Source organism: Felis catus, chromosome B2 (assembly GCF_018350175.1).
Source record: "Felis catus isolate Fca126 chromosome B2, F.catus_Fca126_mat1.0, whole genome shotgun sequence".
Taxonomy (NCBI): domain Eukaryota; kingdom Metazoa; phylum Chordata; class Mammalia; order Carnivora; family Felidae; genus Felis; species Felis catus.
Window position 1 is genome coordinate 34,620,766 of NC_058372.1, and position 11,726 is coordinate 34,632,491.

The 11,726-nt window shown below is 49.9% G+C and overlaps 1 long non-coding RNA gene across 1 annotated transcript; it reads right to left on the minus strand.

The window, feature by feature from the left end:
* Positions 1-4,703: 4,703 nt before the first annotated feature.
* LOC102901786 lies at positions 4,704-7,204 on the minus strand. The gene is made up of 3 exons (XR_440289.4): positions 7,049-7,204; positions 6,303-6,517; positions 4,704-5,302 (listed from the first exon to the last, which is right to left on the minus strand). It is a non-coding gene; the product is annotated as an uncharacterized LOC102901786 (long non-coding RNA).
* Between the last annotated feature and the right edge of the window lie 4,522 nt (positions 7,205-11,726).

The window sequence follows — 11,726 nt, forward strand, 5'->3', positions numbered from 1 at the left end:
TGTAGAAAGTATATTTTCATTTGGAAATTGCCAGAGAGAAGGTTGCATGTGTACCTATATACGTATATTGTTCATAGATTTTTAAGCAATCTGTTTTATGACTCATTTATCTTATGACCCCTGGCAGTCAGTATTCCTCAAAACAAGTGACTTGCACCACAGGATTAAAGGTCCGCGAGGTCTCGCGGCTGTTTTCAGGGCCTGTGTCCGTGTGCTTCCTTTCTCAGTGGCCGAGGAATGCTGACAGGTGTCCCAGGCTGGATTGTCGAGGCCCAGCCTGCGAGGATATCGAGAGCGTGCAGCCAGTGTTCTGTCCTGCGGTGTGTGGTCCCAGGCTGGCAGCTGGGAATAATGGCAGAAGGCAAACTGAGCACAGACTCTTTGTTTCATCCTGTCCTCATCCGCTTCTTAAGAGGGTAAAAGGAAAGGGACCCAGTTGTCACACGTGATATATAAGCCCCTGCAAGGATCAGACAGTTGCAGGAAATATTTTGCCTTCGCATACCAGGCACGAGTGCTGTGACTCAGCCTTCCTCCTAGGCTTCTGAGTGGGTGCTGCCTGGTGGCTCAAGAGAGTGGACACCAGAGAGAGCTCCCTAAAGTGAACCCACTGAAAATGGGGACCAGAATCTCCTAGTACGTGGTGGGGATTGGAGGACAGAGGAAGTCTGTTTGGGACGATCAGGAAAACGGAGCAGAACTGTAAGAGCATATTCATAATTTCAGATAGGCTTTTGTCATGAACAAAGGACAAAATGTTTCTCACGTGACACCGTCTTTAACAGCCTGCGGTATCCTTCCCATTTTGACTTTTGCAGCGCAATCAGAGGGGGAATTTGGGCAAGAATATTTGAGGCTTCCTCAGTTTTCCTAAAGACCTCAATCTTTTGATACATTGTTCTTTTCTCTAAGTCTCTCTTGGTGATCGCTTTATTACTTTTCCCTTTTTATTGGCTGGTCGGAGTCCGCCAGAGCCACATTTTTGAGATCTAAGCAGTTTTCGAGCGTTACTTATCAAGTTTATCAAATCTACCATTTTTGCAAGATTTACTTGTTGCAGTTAATCTGGCTTATATTTGTGTCATTGGTCATATGCGTACAACGTAATTAGAGACTAACAGAAGACTAGAATGGGTAGGATAGACACTCTGGGTTCAGATGCTTATGAAGCAAAAAGGGACAAACTTTCTAAGTAGTCCGTTAACTAGTTGAATGTGCTTGTGTGATGACCTTCACTTCTCTGTACGATCTGATAGCTACGAGGACTTAGCTACCAAATATGCAAATGAAGACCTTTTTAATAATACAGATATGTCTTAACATATGCTTTGGACTTAACACACTTCTCACAAGTGCACGAATGAAAAAATAAAAGGTCACTCGGGGTCTTGTTCTTTGCGATAGCAAAATATTGACATTTCTGCCAATGAGAACTTGAATAACATGGCCATCTTACAGTGGAAAACCATATATGGAGATGGGTACATGTGCAGGATATATTAGGAGCGAGGGAAGGTAAGTGGCAAACAGAAGGAAGATTGTGTGTGTGTGTGTGTGTGTGTGTGTGTGTGTGTGTGTGTGTGTGAGACCCGGAGAACCATCCCCCAATTTCAGTTTTGCCAGGGTCAGAGCCCAACTTTCCAAGACAGGAGAACACAGGGTGGAAAGGGGCTGCACCCAGCTGTGGGGCCTCTTGACAAGCATAACACCACCACTCCTGTGTAGCCGGATTCTGCCCCCAGCTGAGAGCCCTGGGCAGTTTCTTCCCTAGTAGAAGAGTGTATTGGGGGGATCTGAAGCAGGATTTTTCAGTTTTTGACACTATTGGCATCCGGGGTCACATTGTTACTTGTCGAGGCAGACCTGCGCGTTGTAGGTTGTCAAACAGCATCCCTGACTTCTGCTCACATCATGACAGTCGCATGCATACTCCCTTCTCTCCCAGTTATGACAGCCAGAAATGTCTCCAGACATTGCCAAATGTCCCCTGGTGTGAAATCATCCCTGGTTAAGAACCACTGGTCTAACGCTGAGACACCTCGGGGAACCTGACTGGCTAAGTCAGTATAGATCATGTGGCTCTTTGATCTGGGGCTGTGAGTCAAAGCCCCACATTGGGCTTGGAGCTTGCTTTATTTTTTTTTTAATGTTTTATTTATTTTTGAGAGAGAGAGAGAGTATAAGCGGGGGAGGGGCAGAGAGAGAGGGAGACACAATGTGAAGCAGGCTCCAGGCTCTGAGCTGTCAGCACAGGGCTCAACGCGGGGCTCGAACTCACGAACTGTGAGATCATGACCTGAGCTGAAGTTGGACACTTAACCGACTGAGCCACCCAGGCGCCCCATACTTGGAACTTGCTTTAAAACAAAACAAACAAAAATAAATAATAATAAAGCTGGGACACCTCTAGTCTTGCAGAATACCAAAGAGCCTTTCCTTTTTTCTTTCTTTATTTTTGAGAGAGAGAGAGAATGAGCAGAGGAGGGGCAGAGAGAGGGAGAGGGAGGATCCGAAGTGGGCTCCGTGCTGACAGCAGAGAGCCCAATGCGGGGCTCCAACCCACGAACCATGAGATCACAACCTGAGCCAAAGTCGGACACTTAACCGACTCAGCCACCCAGGCGCCCCACAAAGACCCTTTTCTTGAAGAAATAATTGAAGGTTAACACCTACTAACCTATTCTCAATGTAGGAAAGGGCTTTTTAAAAACTGGAGTAGATCTTTTTTGGAGAAAAGGATAGTTCAGAAGAAGGTAGGCTTGATACTGGATTAAGGCTATTCCATTTCTCAAAAAAAGAAAAAGGAAGTGGGTGTCGAGTGGATACAATTATTCTTTGTTCAGAAGCTTTTGGGCCATTGCCACAGCCAGAAAATGTATTAGTTAAACTGGGGTGCGACTGCAAGATTTTCTTAGGCAGGTGTGGGTTACAGTGGAAAGCAATACTGGGTTTTGAAGCCATACATCTCAGGTTCAAATCCTGACTCAAGCTTTTGTCAGGTATGTGATGCTGGGATAATAGCTTTTAGTTTTCAGGTGACTGAAGATTTGTAAATGAACAAAAAACCAAACCTCTGTGCCCAGTATGCTGTGGACACTCAAGATACTGGTTAGTGTGCATCTCTCTTGAACTGACCTTGGGCATTGAGGCTGTTCTATTAGAGTGAGTGTGGGAGTGTCCTCCCCACAGTGTGAGCTTTTCTTCTTTTTTTTTTTATGTTTATTTTATTTTTGAGGGGGAGGGGTGAGGGGCAGAGAGAGAGGAGACACAGAATCCAAAGCAGGCTCCAGGTTCTGAGCTGTGAGCACAGAGCCCGACGTGGGGCTTGAACCCACGAACCGCGAGATCATGACCTGAGCAGAAGTCAGTGCTTAACTGACCGAGCCATCCGGGCGCCCCTGCAGTGTGAGCTTCTGAAGCCACCTGGGAGGAGAGTTCCCTGGACGAGATAGTCCAGGGCCTAGCTCCAGGGAAGTTTCTGGAAAACTCCTATTATTGAGGCCAGAGGCTGTGGCCTGAGTACCCATCACCAGCAGGACACTGTTGTACTGCAAAACTTCTTGATCAGTTCGGTTGGGAGAATGTGCTTCATGTAGAAGTCATTAAGCAATGAAGTAAGGAAGTAACCTTAAGTCCAATTTTGCAATGAAGAAAATATATACACGCCACCACCTTTTGAGTGTCGTTTGACGGTGGGCACAAAGAAGATGTAAAACCACAGGGCCAACCTGGCCCCTTCGCAAAGAACAGTGGTTCTCAAGTCTTTATCAGATCCAACATGCTTTTGCATAACTAATATCTTGAGACATTCTTCTTATGATCCTGAAGTGAAATTCATAGACAATGCACACACACACACACACACACACACGATTTCAAAGCAGATAGAATGATCTGATATAAATGATGGATACAGAAAAAAGATACACTTCAATACGCTAATGCTCAAGCATAACCACATAAGAGACATACTGAAGCAGGGGCACCTGGGTGGCTCAGTCAGTGAAGATTCTGACTTAGGCTCATGTCATGATCTCACGGCTCATGAGTTCAAGCCCCGTGTCGGGCTCTGGGCTGACAGCTCAGGGCCTGGAGCCTGCTTCGGATTCTGTGTCTCCCTCTCTCTCGAACCCTCCCCTGCTCACGCTCTGTCTCTCTCTCTCCAAAAATAAAATAAATTTTTTAAAAGAAAATAAATATATAAATAAATAAGTAAACAAAAGACATACGGAAGCAGTTAGGTACTTGCTCCTAAACCTAGAATCGTGTTGAATGTGACCACTGTGTCGTGTTGTCTTGGCAACTCAAATGCCATGATGGACTGCTGTTGGTCATGTGACTTTCTGAAATTGGGGGACAACTGTTGGTAAAATTTCAAATGAAACAAGTATAATCTTTTTTTTTTCTTTTTTTTTTAATTTTTTTTTCAATGTTTATTTTTATTTTTGGGACAGAGAGAGACAGAGCATGAACGGGGGAGGGGCAGAGAGAGAGGGAGACACAGAATCGGAAACAGGCTCCAGGCTCTGAGCCATCAGCCCAGAGCCTGACGCGGGGCTCGAACTCACGGACGGTGAGATCGTGACCTGGCTGAAGTCGGACGCCCAACTGACTGCGCCACCCAGGCACCCCTAATCTTTTCTCATATACTCAGTTGTGATCCTGGAAATTTTAAGTACATACACAAAAAACCACCAAACAGAAAAACCAACGAGCCTGTGTTTTACACATAAAGTCAAGTTACAGCCTAGGCTCAGATAACCCTAAATAGGTTTTTCCACCCCTGTGAATGTCCGGCAGGATGTATTTTGTCATATGAAGCAATTCTCGTTGAGAATCTCACCCTGCATGATGCCTCCCGTGCGCTATGTATCAGAAAGCTCTGGTCGTTGCAACAACCAAAAATGACTGCAACAGCTTCCAAAGGTCACCCTTTGAGAACGGCTGACATAGAAATGACTCAAGGGCTGTAGAGCCTTAAGCAGCGAAACCTCCTTGTCGATGATCTGACTTCCTCTTCTCCCCTGTCGGTTCCCCGCCTTCCCTGCTAAAAAGCAGTTACTGACCCCTCCTGTATGCTAAGCAATTGATACCCTTACTTGTATAGTCTCTACAAGTAATGTCTCAGAGCCTCATCCCGAGTCACGTGGCTGCTGACGCTGGATTCAAAAATCAAAAATCGCCATTGAAGGACTCCCAGCTTCACAGTTTTGCAGCATTGACATTAGACACGCCCCTCCTGGTTTCCGAAAGAAAATCAAAACTGTATTCCTTCTGCATAGTTTCCCGAAGGACTTGCTGGCTGAAAAGAGGAGAGGAGTGAAAAGGACACCAGTGTCCACGGCAGCCACAGCCGGGCACTTGGTGCCTCACCTCACTCAGGGCACCCTGGGCGTCTCCCAGGCCCCAGTCCCCTCTCCTTTGCCTTCTTGCTCACCTGGGATGGAAAGGTACCTCCAGCGCTCGGGAGAGAAGTGGGTCCGAGGACGAGCTGCATGCAGCTACCTGTGCCCCCCTTCAGTGCTTCTGTCCCCAGCTGTCACTTCTCCCTCCCTCGCTAAGGCGGTACTCTTCGTAGAATGCCACCATGTAGAATGCCACCATGTGTTTTAGCCTTGTCTCCTCTGGTCTTTGTGCATGGCGTTCCCTCTGTGTAGAACCCCCTGCCTCGTTCTTCACTCCTCCAGGCTGGCTACCCATAACCACTCCCTCTGCAAACCTTCCCTGGCCATCCCCCAGCTTGGATTAGCGGTCCCTTCTGGGTGCCACTTGTGTGTGTCTGCATTGATCTGTGGTGGCCCTGGCCATGTTTTGTCACATTGTTTTGTCATGGCCTGATGTTTGTATCACCCGCCCGAGAGCAAAAACCTGCAAAGGTCAAGGACACAGGCTCTGGAAACAGTCTGCGTGGGTCTGAGGCCCAGCCCCTCTATCTCCAAGTGGTACGATCTTGTGTAAATTACTTCATCTTTCGGAACCTACCTCAGAGGGTTGTGGTGAGGATAAAATGAGTTAAGGCACGTTAAATGCTCAATGGCATACATTAAACGCTCAATAAATGTTAGTTCGGGGCTGTACGTCCTCAAGGGCACAAGCCATCTTATTTGCGACTATGTCCCATCACCTAGCATGGGGCCTGACACACAACAGGCGGCCGATCTTTCCTGACTGAGTCACTGAATGACTATCATCTTTTAATCGCTTGCAAATCATCTTGTCCTCTGCTTCCTGTTTGTATAATAATCAACAGTCTTTCCGAGCAAAGACCATCAAAAGAAAGATACTAAATATGCACAGATTACCTGCCCTAAGAAACGGTGCGGTGTGGAAGTTTCCAGCTCAGGAACGGACAAGTTTCAGGATAAACGGACTCGGACTCTCTTGGTTGCATCTTGCTGTATGACTCGAGTCGGAGGCACCGCAGTTTAATGAATTGGAACGAGAATCAAAAGATGATTGAAGGTGGCTGATGGCCATGATCCAGATACTTCCTACTGTTTCCCCATCCATCTGCCGCCTTCAAATGAAAATATCAGGGAGAAAGAAGGGGAAGTTGGAAGTCATTGTGGTATCTCGCACCCTCATTCAATTTCACAGACATCTGTTGGGTCAGGCACTGGGAACACGAGAAAGACTAAAAGTCACAGTCGTGCCCTCTTGGGAGGTAACATACTAATGGGGAAGAAGACAGTCGCGGGCGACGACAGTACCACTCCCCTGGCACCCCAAGAACAGCACGTCTGAGGGCTCATTGCTGGTGGCCGTTTCTGGGCCGGGTGCACCTCTTGCTCCCCCTCCCGGGAGCGCGGCCGACGCTGTGCGACTTTCTCATGGGAGTCCTAGGCCTGTGTGTCCCCGACCTGGTCAGCGGGCTCCACCTGGCGGGCGGGGCTGCCGATGCAGTCATCTGTTTCCGGCTGTGAGGTGTAAAGCCAGCATCCGCTCCGCGACACGAAGACCCATTTCCGCTCGGGTATGACACAGGCCACGGGCCCCGCACCGAAAACCCACACCCGCAGCTCTGTCCAGTGCCAGAGCCAGTGACTACCTGGTAATGACGGCTGACAGATGCTTGCGGTGAGGCGTGTTCCCATCTGGAGGCTGTTCTGCCGCGGACGAGTCCCACCCGCTCCCCAGTTAGGAAACACCCCGGTGCGCATGCGCGCGGGGCCTCCAGTCACGTGACCCCTCCAGCCGTTTCTTACTTGCACCAAGCACACCAGTCGCACAAGACTTTTTCTAACTACCACTATTCTTTTGTGACCACGAAACCTGTTTCCTTGTTGACCATTTTTTGTTTTTCCGTTTTTGTTTTTTTTTTTTTTTTATTTATGAGGGTGGGGGAGTGTGTGAGCACGAGAGGGACAGAGAGAGAGGGAGAGAGAATCCCAGGCAGGCTCCGCGCTGGCACCGAGGAGCCCGACGCGGGGCTCGGTCCCACGAACCGTGTGAGGTCATGACCTGCGCCGAAATCAGCAGTCGGACGCTTAACCGCCTGAGCCGCCCAGGTGCCCCTGTTGACAAAATTTTAAATGCAGCTACCTGGCGTCCATTATCCCACTTCCCAGATATAAGAGCTGTTGACAGGGTGGTTTCACTTCTAGAAGATTTTCTAAATCTTAAAAACACACTCTACGGAGGTGACGCATGTCAGTCAGTCATCTGTGTCAGTAAATGGTGTCGAGACAACCGGACAGTTACTTTCCTCCATTAGCTGTAATCACTTCCAGACAAACCAAAGATCTGAATGGAGAAGGGCTTTCCAAGCATGTCAGAAACCCCAGAAATCGTAAAGGAAAAGGCTAATGCATTCGCCTACACCAAGGCTGTAAGTAAAACTTGCACACGTTGGAAGAAGTTTGGCAGGACTTAGCAAGGGTAGAAGCTACATATATACCTTATAACTCCGCATCTGCTTCTAGGTCATTGTTCTGGAGAAACTTCCCCACTGGGCTCAAGGAAATGAATACGGGGGCCTCTTCACTCAGCATTATGTGTAATAGATAAAAACAGACAAACGGAGGGGGGCGGGGGGCGCCTGGCTGGCTCCGTCGGTGGAACGTGCGACTCTTGATCTCGGGGTTGTGAGTTCGAGCCCCACGTTGGGTGTAGAGATCGCTTCAAATAAGCGGCGGTATGTTCCTACGGCAAAATCCTACACAGCGGTGAGAGCAAATGTACTAGAAGGACTCCCTGCCTCCTCCCAGGTTTTGTCTGTCTGACGTGGGGCAGGGTCCGGAGGCATTTTTGGTCGTCGCCACTTGGGGGTGAGGGGTGAGCTGCTGGCGTCTAGTGGGTAGATGCCAGGGTTGCTGCTATGATGCGCTGGACAGCGCCTCCTCCCCCCGCCCCCCCCCAAAAGAATTACCAGGCCCCAAGTGCCGCTGGTGCCGAGGTTGAGAAATCTCAAGCTAGTCTGAATCAACATGGGCAGACCTCGCCACCAATCTTGAGTGAAAAGGGAAGTTGCAGCATGATCCAGTTTGATATTTTTACAGATACATATATAGCACAAGTAAAAAATCACATATGGGAATAATGCACACCCACTCTGCAAATCTGGAACAATCCGTCCAGGCCCTTTTTTCCTTTTTTTCTCACGATGCTGGAAAGTTCTCTTTATTGCTACAGATGATAAACAACACTGATAAGTATGTGCCCCCTTGTCCGTTCTATGTCGACTAAATTGACAGCTACGGAATCCCCAGGATAAAGGAGACGCACGTTTTCACCCCTTACATCTAAGGGGTTGTTCAACGTTCTCCTAAAAGCTTGCACCAATTTACATTCCCACCTGCAGGTGACAGTGTGTTCTCATTTCCTGTTTTGCTCTGCCTCCTTCACGAGGGTATGAGTTTCTTGAGGACAGAGGCTGTGACATTTGCCCGTGTATCTTCACCGTCCTGATAGGCGCTCGGTAAAATTCAGTGGAATGGATTAAGGCTTTACGACACATTGCTCAGTAGGTTCGGAGGACAGAGAGAAATAAAACACTCATAGCCTCAAGACAGGCAGTTTAGTCTGGTTTGAACTGACAGTTCAAGTTCTCACGGCCTGCTGTGTCCTACAGGAGTCAGAGGAGGAGAACGCACTTGGGTAGGAGCGGCCAGGCAAAGCCAGCCCCAGGAAGTGCTACTGAGCCAGGCCTTGAGGCACGAGGGTCCCTCCCCACCCTTGGAAAAGCAGAAGATGGGCATTCCAGAAAGATTGGCATTCCAGGAAGGCAACAGCTCAGGCAAAGGTATGGTGCCAGGGATGAGTAAGGCACGTCGTCTGCGCCCCGACGCCATGGAGGATCCGATTAGCCAGAAAGGCAGGGCCCGGATGACGGATGACGGCAAGCTTTGTCCAACAGGCTAAGGAGTTTTAATTCCCCCCCCCCCCCCGAGGCAAGAGGGAGCTACCCGGGGTGGGGAGTGTCGCAGAGGAAAGGCTGCTGTAACCAGGAGGACCAACCACAGCGGGGCTGCCGGTCACACCTGCGCTGGGCCGCTGGCCCGCTGGTGCACAGTCTGCTCGGCGGGCGACCAAAGCCAGATCCCGCCCTGGGCGAGGGAGGGCGGCCTCACCGAAGTGCGAGGGTCCCGGGAGGGCCTGGGAGGCACAGGCCAGGGAGCAGCGCAGTCCCTGGGCCCAGCGGCCCAGCTGGGGGTTCGTGCCGCGCATCCCACCTACCCCTGTTGCCGCATCTTTGCCGACAGCGCTGGGGCCCGCTGGTTGTGGCTCTCGACAGCTGACGCCGTGCACCTCTTCTCGACTCCATGTTCGGCGACATCACGTTGGTGGCTTGAATTTGGCCGTGATGGAAGGATTACACCACAAATCAGTAAGCGCTAGGCACTGGGGCTCCCCCCTCCTCCCCTCCTCCCACCTCCACCCCGTGCCAGTTTTCTAGCACTGACTGTTTCCTTCTAGAAACAAAGGAGATTCAGGGATTAGATAGGGAGGATAGGAAAGGAGATTCTTGTTTAGGGAAGCCAAACGGAACCTTCAGGAAGATAAGTGCGTGGCCAAACAACGGAGGTGCCATCTGGGATTGTAAATTCAGATTCCTAAAAGGCAAAGGCTGGGCCTGCAGGGGCGCTGTCCAGTGCAGTTCAGCACAGTGGTTACCAGCGCGGACGGTTGAGACGGCCCCAGACTTGACCCTTGGCTCTGTTCCTTACCAGCTGTGTGACCTTGGGTGAGTCACTTTGCCTCTCTGTGCCTCATGTTTTTCATATACAAAATGGAGGGTATTATTAACCCATCTCTTAAGGTTCTTAAGGGGACCGAACGAGTTACATATGGATAAAGCTCTTGGAACAGTTTTTGGCAAGTAATTCGCGCTCTATCAATATTTGTTAAGTACAAAAAATAGAACCAAAGAACCCAAAGAAGCAGAACTGGAACCAGAGCCCAAACTTCTGTCATGGCAGGTAGTCCTACTAGTCTTATCTGGCTTCCTTTGACCCTGACAAGGGTTGTGGGGTTCCTGGAGATGATTCATGTGTCCTGGTGTTGGATGTTTACACAGAAGGGGTGGAGCAGGCGGGCCCAGTGGCCTCTGCCCTGGAAGGGCAGGTTGTCGAGATGGCCTCCAGGGCACACAGCCTCCTCTGCCCAAAGCAGGCCACACAGGGACCCAGGCAGGATGGTGACCCCATTACCCCAGTTTGGCAGATCGTCGAGCTGGGACTGCCCCAGGCCCGAAGGTAAGTTCGGCCAACCTGTCAGTTGCAAACAGAGAAGACAGAGTTGCACAGTAATAATAGCAGCTTCTGCTGAAAACCCCCACTATGTACCCGCCATTCAGCCAGCGACTGTATGCAGGGCACTATTCTAGGAACTTGGGATTCAGCAATGGGCAAAATCATCAAAACCCCTATTCCCGTAGCCCTGATGTTCCAGTGAAGGCAGACGGATGATAAACGAGTGCATTGAGAGCTATAGAAGGTCTTCAAGGAAAATGAGGCCAGGAAAGCAGGTGGGGCATGGCTTGCAATGGGGTCAAGGAGGACACTCAGAGGAGAGGACATGTGAGCACTCCTGAAGGATGAGAGGGAGCAAACAAGAAACCAGAGTCTCATCAAATCCTCCTGCGTGCCCTGGCTAAGTGGGCGTTGCTCTCCAACCTTACCGATGAGGAAGCTCAGAGACATGCATTCACCCGCTTGAGGTCAAACAGCCTGTAAGCGTTGACCCAGGATTCAAACCCACCTCGGCCTCCTGGTCCTTGTTGACCTCTCCACTGGCTCCCAGGAGTATACCCAAAGACACTGTGGTCATCACAAAGCCTGGGTGTGTGTGGCATGGGGAAGCCAGGGTCACGGGGGTAGGAAGGGTATACAGTGGGGTACGGAGGCAAGCAGGTCTAGAGTTCACTCTTGAACACCCCCTGGAAGAGGTGAGCTTAGAGCTGAACTTTCAAGATCAGGAAGGAAGGGCAATTCCAAAGGGTAGAGGGTCTGGCTTCTCGACAGGGTCAGTGGGAGCAGTGAAGACCGTAGGGGGTGGGGGGACTGCTTTACAATAGAAGTTTGGTGCAGATTGTTGGTGAGAGAAGAGGTCCCCAAGGTCAGGTTGTGTACCCTGGTTCTTAATCAAAAGCCTTTTACCACCACATGTAGGAGCTGGAGGGTCACACAAGCATAGAGCCCCTAGGCCTTGCCTCAGAGAGCAGTGAAATTCACAGTGCAGAGCCAAAACCCCTTCAGGATAGATCATGTCCAACCAAACAGAGACCA